General features: G+C 38.7%; 1 pseudogene across 1 annotated transcript in view; it reads right to left on the minus strand.

Moving 5' to 3' along the window:
- Positions 1–12,653, minus strand: part of LOC311077819 (complement C3-like) — a 37,007-nt pseudogene that overhangs the window by 9,330 nt on the left and 15,024 nt on the right. The window contains exons 22-28 of the transcript XR_014609570.1: positions 10,517–10,720; positions 9,805–9,880; positions 9,495–9,654; positions 4,583–4,678; positions 3,151–3,307; positions 2,776–2,939; positions 2,540–2,698 (exon numbers count right to left, since the gene is read on the minus strand). The product of XR_014609570.1 is annotated as a complement C3-like (transcript). The remainder of the gene's footprint in view (positions 1–2,539; positions 2,699–2,775; positions 2,940–3,150; positions 3,308–4,582; positions 4,679–9,494; positions 9,655–9,804; positions 9,881–10,516; positions 10,721–12,653) is intronic.

Genomic DNA, 12,653 nt, shown 5'->3' on the forward strand with positions numbered 1-12,653 from the left:
TAGCTATTGGTGAAAAATAATAATTTTATTCATAAATGTTATGCTTAAATGAAAATATTCTGACAGTGAGACTTGTTAACCACAGGCTACTCGCTCCCACTGTATAAAAAATGCCTTAACACAAGTTAAAAACTATACACACCTTTACAAAGAAACTGACATAATTTCATAACAAACATTAATTATATATTCCTCTATCCACTTAATAAATCAAATACAATATAAATCACTATAACATAGTATTCAATATGAATATTGCACATTTCTACCCAACCCATGGTAAATTACTACAGTACATTCATGGTAAATGTTTGTAAGGGTGGTTAGGGGATTTAAAGTCTTCTAATTTCGTTCAAGACACAATGTTTCTCCTGCTTTCCTCATCAGTCTTATTGGGAATGTTGAGGCTGTTTCATCCAATTTTATAATAGTAGTTAAACCATCGAGTGATGTGGTTTGTAACAGAGAGGTGTCTGTCGCATTGAAACGCTTCCCACTGGTTGTCGCAACGCTGATTAATAATAGTTTCCAGGACCGGGAGTAAACACAACTCTTTTCTGGGCCGTGTTGAAACAACTGAAAACAGCGCTATTTGTTGTTACTGTACTGAACGAGAAACCGCTTCAGATGATTCAGTGACGGAGCGGTCCAAATGAATCCGAATAGTTTTAGACCGTTATGCAAGCGCGTTTAGAAAGAATCGAACCAAAAGAATGATTCATTCACAAATGATTGGTATTCAGTCGACAGAAATACGGGACACATATAATAACTGCTGAAATATTCGCATGTAAAACATTTCTCAGGTAAATCGAAGCGAGTATCAAACTAAATTATCCACACTGCCAGGAAAAGAGGAGGAGGGAGGTTGGTGTCGTCGGGCTGGATGGAGATGATTGGCGGGCCGGATTTGGCCCACGGAACACCATCTGAATAGCCCTGCTCTACGCTGTAGACTACAGATTAGTTTTTATTAGGGCTGTCAATCGATTAAAATTTTAATCGATTAATCGCATTGATTGTCGTGAGTTAACTCGTGATTAATCGCATTTAATCGCACATTTTTTTATTTGTTCTAAATATACCTTAAATTAATACTTTTCAAGTTTGTAATACTCTAATCAAGGTGGGCATGGATAAATATAGATGCTTTATGCAAATGTATGTTTATTATTGAAACCAGTCAATATAGAGCATGAAGACGAGACATGTTTCAGAGGTCATAGATGTTTTTTCAAAGAACTTGTTCATGTCTATTAGACGCATGTAGAAAGAACAAAGAAATGCCATGTTCCCATTACTTCTCTTTCTTTGCACTGAGCAATTTACTAACAAATTTTTTTTTTGATTTTTGCATGACAGGGCAGCTCTTCTGAAAATGCTAAATGTACATTTAGCATTTATTATTACATTGTAGTTTGTCTCTCTCTGTGCCCATTTTGATGAAGCTAAATTCTCAAAAACAGTTTTCATTGGTATATTTTACTGTTTCTGTTGTCAAACAACGGAATGAATTTGAAATTGTGACTGAAACGCGACCCAATAAACATAACCAGCTCTCCCTTCCAAGACGTTAATCTGCACAAAAATTCTGATAATCGAGCCGTCGTCTGGTGAAATCAAATACACATAAGCTAAAGACAATATCCGTGTATATTTGTAAAATTAGAGAAGCAACATAATATCTGTTTAACTGAATTAAAGCGCTGCTCCTCCGCGCGACACGCAGAGAGAGAGAGAGAGAGAGAGAGAGAGGCGCGCGTGCTGAGAGAGCAGTACCGGCGGTACCGGTAGATTCTCAGAAACTAAATAAGGTTTGGGCGCTTTGTTGAAGGAAAAAAAAAAATCGCTAAAGGGGTCTGCAATGTCGCTAAGTTGCCAACACGGTGTATCTCCATTTCTCCAACTAGGGGTTGGGCCACGGGTCAAACAGAAAATATGCGCTGCGTTAATCGCCCGTTAAAAAAATTAGTGCCGTTAATATGATTTTGCGTTAACGCGTTATTAACGCGCTAACTTTGACAGCCCTAGTTTTTATTTCAACTTCTGCAACGTTGTCCACGTTGACGTGCAATTACACATGCAGAGGGAGCATGTGAAACCTGAGGGAGGAGTTCTAGCAGACCAATCACAGCGCTTGCGGTCCGCGTAGAATTGGCATGTTGTTATGTTTTTGGAGAGGTGCACGTCAGGGTACGCCGAAGGGTACACATGCTACACACAGCCTACGGTGTGACTTCGACGCAGAAGTATAAATTGGGGTTCACCCTATTCCCTATACCTTAACCTACTAAGGTTAAGCTTCACCCAGTAGGTCCACATAGGTGGAGCTGGACTAGGGAAAGCTCCACCCATTTTGTTGATAGAGGGCAAGCTGGACATCATTTGGCTCTGCAGTGAGCACCACTTGTTTTATTGACCAAACACAACACTATTGACATAGACAACTAAATATGATAAATGACAAATAACATAACTATGATACAACAAAAACATCCGATTGACACATTTTGAAGCAGGTTGATGAGTTTCTCCTCACCTTGTCTGACCGTGTAAGATGCGCATTGTCTCTTTTAATGGTAAATCTGACAGGTTTGCTTCTTCCTGCCACGGACAGCTCCACATCCAGATTGAAGTTTTGTTGGTCCTTCACCTGCGTGCGATACTCTGCCACGGCCTGGAACACCATGATGGTTGCCTGGAAAGTGCAGAACAGCATTCAAAGACAAGTTCTGCATCTGTTTATCACAGTCAGATGATGAGATGTTAGTGTACCTGTGTGGTGTCAGATCCACCATAATGAGACCGTTGTGAACGCAGCCAGTGCACTGCCTCTCCTGCTTTATCAAAGTCTTTGGCCTTCACAAGTGCCAGCACAGCATAGGCCGTCGCCTCCAGTGAGTGATGATGCTGTCCAGCGACAGTCCAGGACCTACCGGCTGATTCAAACACAAAGCAGGAATAATAACAGGACTGTGTTGCCTCTCTATTCATTCCATTACTGTTTTTTTTTACACCAACACACAGCTATTATTACAAACCAAAACTTACATTATTAATTATTTCAGAACTTCCACTTGGGTTTGTTTTATTGTTGGATGTTGTATAAAGAAAACAAAAACAAATTGATGACTTGTTGGTGTGACTGACCTTCTCCTATGGTGGAATGTTTCATCAAGATCTCTTTATTGAGTTTTTCAGCATTGGCCATGGCGTAGGACGTCATTGCAACAGCGTAAGGATTGGTCAGTTGTGGAAGTCGACCTTCTAAGAAAGCAACAGCCCTCCTGATACTTTCATCCAGACTCTATAAAAGAGTTGTAGGATGTAGATCTCAGAACTTTTAACCTAACTCTTCAAGTCAAGTCAAGTGAAGTCACCTTCATTTATATAGCACTTATAAACAATATGAATTGTTTCAAAGCAGCTTTACAGTGATAATAGTAAATTACAGTACCAGAGATGTTTGTTAAAGTCTAACTGATTGTTATAATATTGCTGGATCTCATGCTACAGTCAAACAGGGTTTGTGATGTGAATATATTGTGGCGAGAGCAGGACGAGGCCGGTGGCGTGATTACTGATGATTACTGATTACACCTGCGCGACGCACCGGTCTCGTATCTCTCATGGAGGAGCGGAAGCATAAAGGAGGAGTGACGCCTCTTCTTCCCATAATATCTGAACTGCGTTACACTGGTGCCACAACCCGGGAAGAAGGAGGCGGGAACCAGCGAACATTCATATCTTTAATATCAAAAATAAAACAAATACAAAATGAAAGTAAAAGACAGCAGCCCCTCACGGACGACTGCTGTCACAATAAAACAAAACACAACACTGTCCTCTTTCGCTCTTCACTGCCGTCGTTCCTCCTTTATGCTTCCGCTCCTCCATGAGAGTCTTCTTTCCTTCAGTGATTCTGCTTGTTAACAGGCTTATTAAGGCTGAGATGACTCCATATTTAATATACACAGATTTTGTGGCTCAGATAAGGTCCAGTTCTGGCTTATTGCTTTGCTCTTGGCTGACATGTGGCATTGCTATGGCCTGCTTGTGGCCCAGATCTGGCAAACAGGAGTGAGCCGCCCAAGGGCCGTCATTCCACACAAGGTCAGATCCGCATTCCACAAGTGCCAGATGTGGGCCAGATCTGGGCCGACACAATGTTGCTATGTGGGAAGTGATACAGTCGAATGACCGAAAAAAATGTTTTAGACAGTAATGAAGTCATAGATATTCATTTTGTTTGCCTTGACTCTGTGGCCACGTACAGTACTCACTGACTGCAATGTTTTGGCTGTGAAGAAGAACCGTCAGTTTGAATAATTTACCCCCTTTGACACAATTTTTGACTTAAGTAATATTAGCAATCAAAAATTTGTAAACCACCTTTGAAAGAGGCCCTGTGTTTGGTTTGGCCCTGTGTTTTTACATTTTATGTTTAAAAGGGATCCAAAAAGGGATTCTAAAGCAGTTAATAATAGAGAAATACTCAGGAGAGGATCCCCAGATCACTACTGTGCTTCCTCTATTTTAGAAATCCCCGAGCGGCCACTGGAGGTGAAACAAATTGACTTACACCAACTGATCCAGCACAGATCCCTCTGCCCTCTTGCATGGCAATCACAACAAAGGCCGTCAGAGAGACATCGGCATCTCTGCCTCGTACATCACCCTGGAATAAAGCACACATAAACAGACTATATCACAAAAACAATCAGATTATGTGTGGGTTTTAATCATTCAATAACAATCTGGACAAAATATTTTTATTCTGCTGGCTAAAGTTTTTTCATTGCCTTTGCGTTTAAATCTAAAAAAAAAATATAGAATGCTGGTTAAACTGCTGTAAGCTACAATATAACATTTTATCATGGCTATGACGTCTTTTATAGTTCACTATAATGATTATTATAGATGTCTTACACAGGAAAATCCTCAGTGTTAAATTAACACTGCTCAGTGTTTATATAATCCACACTCAGAGTGTTATAAGTAACACTGAAGGAGTGTTGAAGTTAATGAGCTAATTAAGTGATTAATTTAGTGCTGATTGAGCATTATTGAAGACACTTGATGTTAACAAGCAGAATCACTGAAGGAGAAAATTAATAATTTTAAGTCACCGTTATGGTGATCAGTGTTTGCTTTAGTTGGGCTCTTGACCCTTAAACTATTAACTTTAGATCTAGTTTGGCTGCTGTAACTGAGTTATAACTGACAGATGAACAAAGAGAAAAGATGATCTGATGGTGTTTGATGTTTTAACAATCATTATTTCACAATCATTTGACCTGAATTAGGTTTACTTTATTGATTATAGCAGCACTGTCCTTGAACAGCATAATTAAACAGTTACAATGCACAAATGATTTCTTAAAAATCGTTCTTATACACAAATTAAATGTTTTTAGAGACAGAAATCAAGAATCAGCCTGTGAATCTCAACAATGGTGACAATTATAAAGCATGTTGCAGCGCATTCTGGGTGCCACCAAACAAAACTCATTCATGGCTCCCAACATGCATTGCGGTATGAATAAATAATGAGGTTATGTTTAGAGTTGATCTATTTATCTGAATATACAGTTTGTCACCATTGCTAAAATTAATATGTTAATTCTTGATGTCTATGTGTGCCTAGATGAAAAACATTTCAGAAGCTTTTTTTTTTTTGTATCTGAACAACTATTAAGAAGAAATCATTTTGATTGCATTGAAAAGGCTAAACATATTATGCTGTACAAGGACAGTGCTGCTATAATCAATAAAGTAAACTAAATTAGGTTCACAATGAGTTCAGTGTTTCAGGTCAAATAATGATTGTTAAAACACAACCAACACCATCATATCACTTTTTCTCTTTGTTCATCTGGCATTATAACTCAAGTTACAGCAGCCAAACTAAATCTAAAATAAAAAATTAAGGGTCAAGAGCCCAACTAAAGCACACACTGATCACCATAATGACGACTCACAAATTAAAATTTTCTCCTTCAGTGATTCTGCTTGTTAACATCAGGTATCTTCAATGATGCTCAATCATCACTCAATTAATCGCTTAATTATATAATTAACTTTAACACTGCTTCAGTGTTACTTATAACACTCCGAGTGTGGATTATATAAACACTGAGCAGTGTTAATTTAACACTGGGGATTTTGCTGTGTAGTATCTGAGCAGCAGCCTCCCGGTCTCTCTCTGGAATCGAACACGGAACACGGAAGGATGCAAAAGGAAGTCAAATCTGTATCTCCCTGTTTAAATTATATGAAGCCTTAAAATTCTGTATAATTAAGGGCGTGGCCACTTGAGTGACAGATGGGTTGCCGCTGCTGTCACTGCTAGCTGTTTGTCTGCTGTCTGTTAGCATCCCGACACCTCAGCTAATTCCACACACTGAACTTGGCATCTCTGCCATGCTTTTTTCGTGATTATTTCATTCAGTTTAATACACCCAGTATACCTTCGCCCACACCGTTGATTTCCGTCGTTGTCGAGTATCGAGAGAACAACCAGTGCTGTTTTTCAGTTGGATTCCCTTGTGAACATGCACTCATGACATGGATGTCTGACAATTTTGTTGCTTTTTGGAGTTTTCAGATTTAAAAATGTCTATAAATATAGAGGCTACACTCGTTCTGCGGTATTGACACCGTTGCTCTCATGGAATAGATAGACTATATATGCTTGCTTCTTCACCATCAGATGAAATCCTGCAGGTGTCAGTGCTTACTCTGCATCCATGCAATAAATGCACATCCTTGAATGAGTGTGGCTTTCTAGCGCATTTACTTGAACTTCTTAGGTAATATCTATGGCCCCATTTATGAACTTGACTTGCGATGCCGCGCTGACTGACATGTATGCGCATGAATCACTCACACACACATGCTCAGAGCAATATTTTAAGTTACTGCATAATACATCTTTAACTAGCAAAATAATACAGCATCACACTGGTCTCACTTTTAGCTATGGGGCAAAAACATGAACTTTAACTATTGGCTTTACATCATCAAGTCAGCTGCCACTTTAGCGCAAGGCCCTGTGCGGTGGCACACTTGGCACAGCACTTGCGATGGTACTGCCAGTAGCATATAGCATTAGCTCCTTAACCTGAGCTAACTTGATCACGTCAAGCTAGGTGGGCGTGGTTTCAGCAACAGGCACCTTAGCTCCACCCACGTCCCGCATCAGATTAATCTGTTATCCGGGAAAGACGCACTGCCAAGATGGTGGTCATGGACACGATTTTTTTAAACTCTATGGTTAGTACTGTCTGTTAGTGACTTTGTTTTATATTGTCTGCTTTATTATTTTCATAGTCCTTAAACGATTTATATATTATTTATTTTTGTATGGCATTTAATTTTCTGATCTTGGCTTTTATTTGTGTTATGGTATGGTAAAGGAGGTCTTTTATTTTGACATTCACCTGTGTGAGCGGATGTATTGCGTGTGTGCTCCAAACATTTCAGTACGAACGAGACCCAGACATAAATGGTCGTGACGTCAAAGGTTTACAGTTTGCAAAGGGTTTTAACCTGTTAACCGTTGCCAGAACGCGGACGCACTGAAGCGGTTTTATTTATATATAGTTCAAAGTTACTATCAGATTTAATGTTATACCTTGACAAACTATACATCATTAAAAAGATATAAGACTCAAGTTTCAGAATTTGACCACTATTGTATTCTGAGAAACTTATAGCGACAGTTATTTCTTAATTTGTGTCAGGAGTTATGAAATGAAAAAATTAGTCGATACCTTTGATATGAATTATGCGCGTCAGCCGCTTTCATTCATAAAAAAACTCCCGTGCCGTCGTCATGACAGCGATACACAAAACAACGTGCCTCAGGGCTTTAGCTCAAAAATGTGCAGATTTGGAGAAATATTGATATATTCTCATAGGTTTACATCAGATTTCTATAGACAGGAATAATATTTATTGAATTTATACCCAAATGCGTCGATGTAATCATTATGAGTGCTTGCATACTCTTATACTGTGTTTTCAATTCATACCAATAGCCTGAGGGCGCCCTCGCCGCCCTGTGCACAGTATTAGAACATGAAGAAGTGCCATAATCATGTGACAATCCAGGAAGCCTCGAACACACACAAAGCTAACAAGAGATCGCGCTGTAACTATGGCTGTAACATGCAGTTTTGAAGACAATAAACATGTTTGCTATGATATTTGAGTTACCTGTGTTTTTCAATCCATGCCAGGTATTTCCATAATAATAGATTATATTTATAATGTAATGCTAATCTATATAGAATCGTTGTGCAGAACACTATCCAATAGTATATTTTCTGTCTGATTTTTTATCTGAAGCCAAATTAGATCACAAAAAATTATTTAAAATACTCGATTTGCTTTATAAAGTAAGTTTATAAGCACAAACATGGTTTTAATCTCATAAATTGTCGTGTATTGATGGTGTGCTAAGCTAACATGCTAGCTAGCCCTAGGTGCACCTGCCACCTAGAAGTTATATTTTTATTATTTTTTTGAATGCTTACTGAAATGTTTCTTTATTCAAGAAATGCATTTGATACAGTTTAAAATGTGAGGTGAACTTTAAGAAAAGAAATTAGTGACTGAAACCATATGAATAGCCTGTGAATAGCCAGTCGTTAGTAACTATAATGCAGACAAAAGAAATGCATATTTAGAGCCATAACCAGTCTGGAGAGGTGTGAATGTGTGCAGGGGGAGACTGAGACTGAATGGGGCTCGTTTGCACCACAAAACAATAAAGACAATATACTGGATAGATGGTTAGAAGATGACAATAAACATCAGTAGCATTTTAGCGTCAAATCAAAATAAAGTCACATGACATGGTCTTGAAAAACATTTCACTAAATACAGAGTTTTGGACTTATTATCTTCAGATTTTAAACATAAAATGTTTAGACATGTGGCATTAGCTGTAGTGCATTTCTAGATTGCTCCAGTGCCAACTTCAATTTTTTTTTCATGAGGATGTTTCATAAAAAATAATTTCTAATAACTTTACAAAACTTTGAAGCTATTTATAACAATTTTTGTCATTATGACAATAATTAATTCTACATTTACAATAAACTGCCAGGTGTCAGCTTTCAAATGAGATCATACTTGTGCTTTTAGTACAAAGGGTTCATGAACTGTATCTGTTTCAGTTTGGGTATGTCATTTCTTGGGATTTTTCAAAAGTGGGGTTGCAGCTTAACAGGATTTAGCTCCTGGTTTAAATGGAGAACAAGCTCATGGTGGTGTACTACATCTTACAGCGTCCAACTGTGATCGTATCTGTGAAGACGGACATTCAAATAAAGTGTGGGAATCATCAAGGGTCAAACCATTCTTAAGCCAGGCAGTTACACTGGCAATCACAGAGAAAAAAATCCTGGTTCTGAATCATTTCATCTTCTGCGTGAATTATTCTTTTCTGAACACAGGTGAACACAAACAGGCCACATTCAACTTACCACCATCTCTCCATGAATTACAGGTGAATCCTCTCTAAAGGAGCCGTCTGGCAGTTGTTTGTGGAGAACCAGCCACTTGAGGGCGGTGCAGATCACATTTTCCTCTATAGTAGCAAAGTTATTGGCCATGGTGAAGAATTTAGCAACATATGCAGTCAGCCTTTAACAGACAAACAGAAGGAAAGTAATAAATCAAATGAATTACAAGTTCTAATTATTTTTACTATAACTTACTACTTATAACAATGTTAAATAATACAATATGTAAGACAGGAGAAATCAGGCATGAAATTAAACAAAAAATGACTACCATGTGCTGCTCGGCCTGTCTATTGAGGCAGTGTAGGATCCATCTGGTTTACGGTAACTCAGCTGCTGCTGATAACCTTAATACACAACATGAGAGCATTTTTCATGAGAGCATCTTTGAGTGTGCTTTGGATTTTATTTCATTTTCTTTAGTGGTGAATTCAGGTTGATTGGGACACATTTTCCTAGTCATCTTAAAGGGTTAGTTCACCCAAAAATGAAAATTCTGTCAGTAATTACTCACCCTCATGTTGTTCCAACCCCATAAGACCTTCGTTCATCTTCGGAACACAAATTAAGATATTTTTGATGAAATCTGACAGCTGGATCACTTCTCCATAGGCTTCTATGTGACTGAAACTTGCTGGCCCAGAAAAGTTATTAAAGAGATCGTTAATATAGTCCAAGTGACTACAGTGGCTTAATCTTAAGTATATCAAACGACAAGAATACTTTTTGTGCGCAACTTTTTTTTCCTTCTCTCTGGGCCTCGAGTTGGTTCACGTAGTGTTTTTGCACAGCGCGTCTGTGTTACACGTCATCACGTAGGCTCACTATTGGCCGACGCTGGTTATGTGTGTGATGGTCTTACGGGGTTGGAACAACATGAGGGTTTAATTACTGACAGAATTTTCATTTTTGGGTGAACTAACCCTTTAATGGCAAAATGTGTCCCAATCAACCTGAATTGATCTTATATTTGTCCTGCTGACCTGTGTTGATATGTTTAATGGCTTCATTACGGCGGTCTATTCCAACAGCCTCCCACTGATTGGTGTTGTCCAGATAATGAGTGGCAATGACAGATAGAGTCATACTGGCCATGTTCTCCTCTCCATCACCACTGGGCTGGGCAATAAGGCGACCCATGAAGTCTCCACTGATGGCCTGCTCGACTGTCTGAGAGATCTCTTCACCTGGAATTTAGTTTTTTTTAATCATCTTCGTCAAGATGAAATATTTTGTATGTAACATTTTGTATGTACATTCATGTGTAACACTATTTGGTTTTGTATCTAGACAGTTTTAAATTATTTAACTCTTTCCCCGCCAGCGTTTTTGATAATTTCACAAAAGTTTCATAGCCCCCAGAATACTTTGTTGTATGAATATCTAAACATAGCCTGGGTTTCCCCATGCTACCTTGAGCGCAGCACGATTTTATTTACGCTGCTAGGTAGCCTGGATACCATGGACCAGATTTTACCCTCAAAAAGGGAACCAATTACAGAACGGGTAGGGAGCAGCAAGACGATGACGACGTCTATGCGACACACCAAAGCAGTTTGTTTATATCTATGGATCCAACATGACAGCAGACGCGAAGTTCGATGCAGCACAAACGGCAATAGTCGCTGAACACCATCGTGTACACTAGAGTCCTGCCCGGGTTCGGGTACCCGACGGGTGACCCGCAAATTTTGCTCAAACGGGTGAAAAATATCCAACTGTGTCAGATACGGGGGAAACACGGGTCTAAACATGGGTTTAAAACAATCACATGCAAACATAAATATATATGCATATTTTTAGGAACACATCTACAAAAATATGCCTGTATTTCAAGTTGATAAAATAATTTAAAATCCACATCAGTTTATTTGTGCCGACGCGCCACGCCCTCCCAGGATCTATAACGTTACATGCTAAGGAATAATTATTTTTCAGTGACCATGAAAGATACACTTTTCTTAGAATAAATGAATAATCAAAGAGTTTGTTGGAACTGATTAATTGATTTTAATATGAATTGGCTTACCTCAAAGTTAATCTAATTATAATTAGTATAATAATTAGTAATTATGGATTATTATTAATATTTCCCCTTTGAGCTAATATCGTTACACAGGTTAGTTAAGATTCTTATTGATACCGGAGCCGCTTGTTCTTGCACAAACATCCCGTTACCACTAAGCACGCAAACAGTTCAAATTAAAGGTATAGGCGATACTTTGATGACAGCAACTCAAACTAAATCGGTTCACCTTGATTTAGGCATGGTAGTGTTAAAAGAGCCATTCTGGTATTTACCAGATAACAGCGAAGGAACTGTACTGGGAATGAACATTATGAGAAAACATGGCTTTGTAATTCATTGCTTTAAAAAACAAATTGAAGTGCAAACAAACAAAACAGCAAAGAAATGCCTGCCTCAAGGTAGGGCCAACATCATGTCCATATCCAGTACAGATCCAACTCAACTTCTCATCAACAAACACAGCAATGTTTGGGCTAATCATGAAAACGACTGCGGCCTCGTTGATTTTGAAGTATGCATTGAGGGAGAGCCCCCTCCCCCACAAAAACAATATTGCATCAAGCCAGAGGCAGAGGTCGCTGTTCATGAGATAGTGAAACAGCTTGAGATTAGAGGCATAGTTCGGCGATGCAGTTCAACTTCTACAACTACAAATTCAAACGGTAAATGGCATCTTTGCATTGATTATCAGCGTCTCAACAAAGTTCTGCCTAAAGCAACAGCTATAGTGGCAAATCCAGCTACAATCTTATCACAAGTTTCAACCAATGCGTCGTGGTTTACAATGCTTGACATCAAAAATGTTTTTTGGTCTATTAAAGTCAAACGAGAAGACCAATGGAAACTAGCATTTGTTGTAAATCAAATGCAGTATACATGGGAACGAATGCCACAGGGCCTTCACAACAGCCCAGCCATTTTTCATCTAGCTATGGCAGATGTGCTCAGTCCCTTACTAGGAACTGGTAAAGTAGGTCACTATGTAGACAACATACTGATAGCCACAGAGGAACCACTTGAGAACCACTTGCAGTTGGTTGACAAAGTGTTACATATGCTAGGTGACGCAGGCTTTAAAATGAACAAAAATT

This window comes from Abramis brama, assembly GCF_963993115.1.
Source record: "Abramis brama genome assembly, chromosome: 2".
Classification (NCBI taxonomy): Eukaryota; Metazoa; Chordata; class Actinopteri; order Cypriniformes; family Leuciscidae; genus Abramis; species Abramis brama.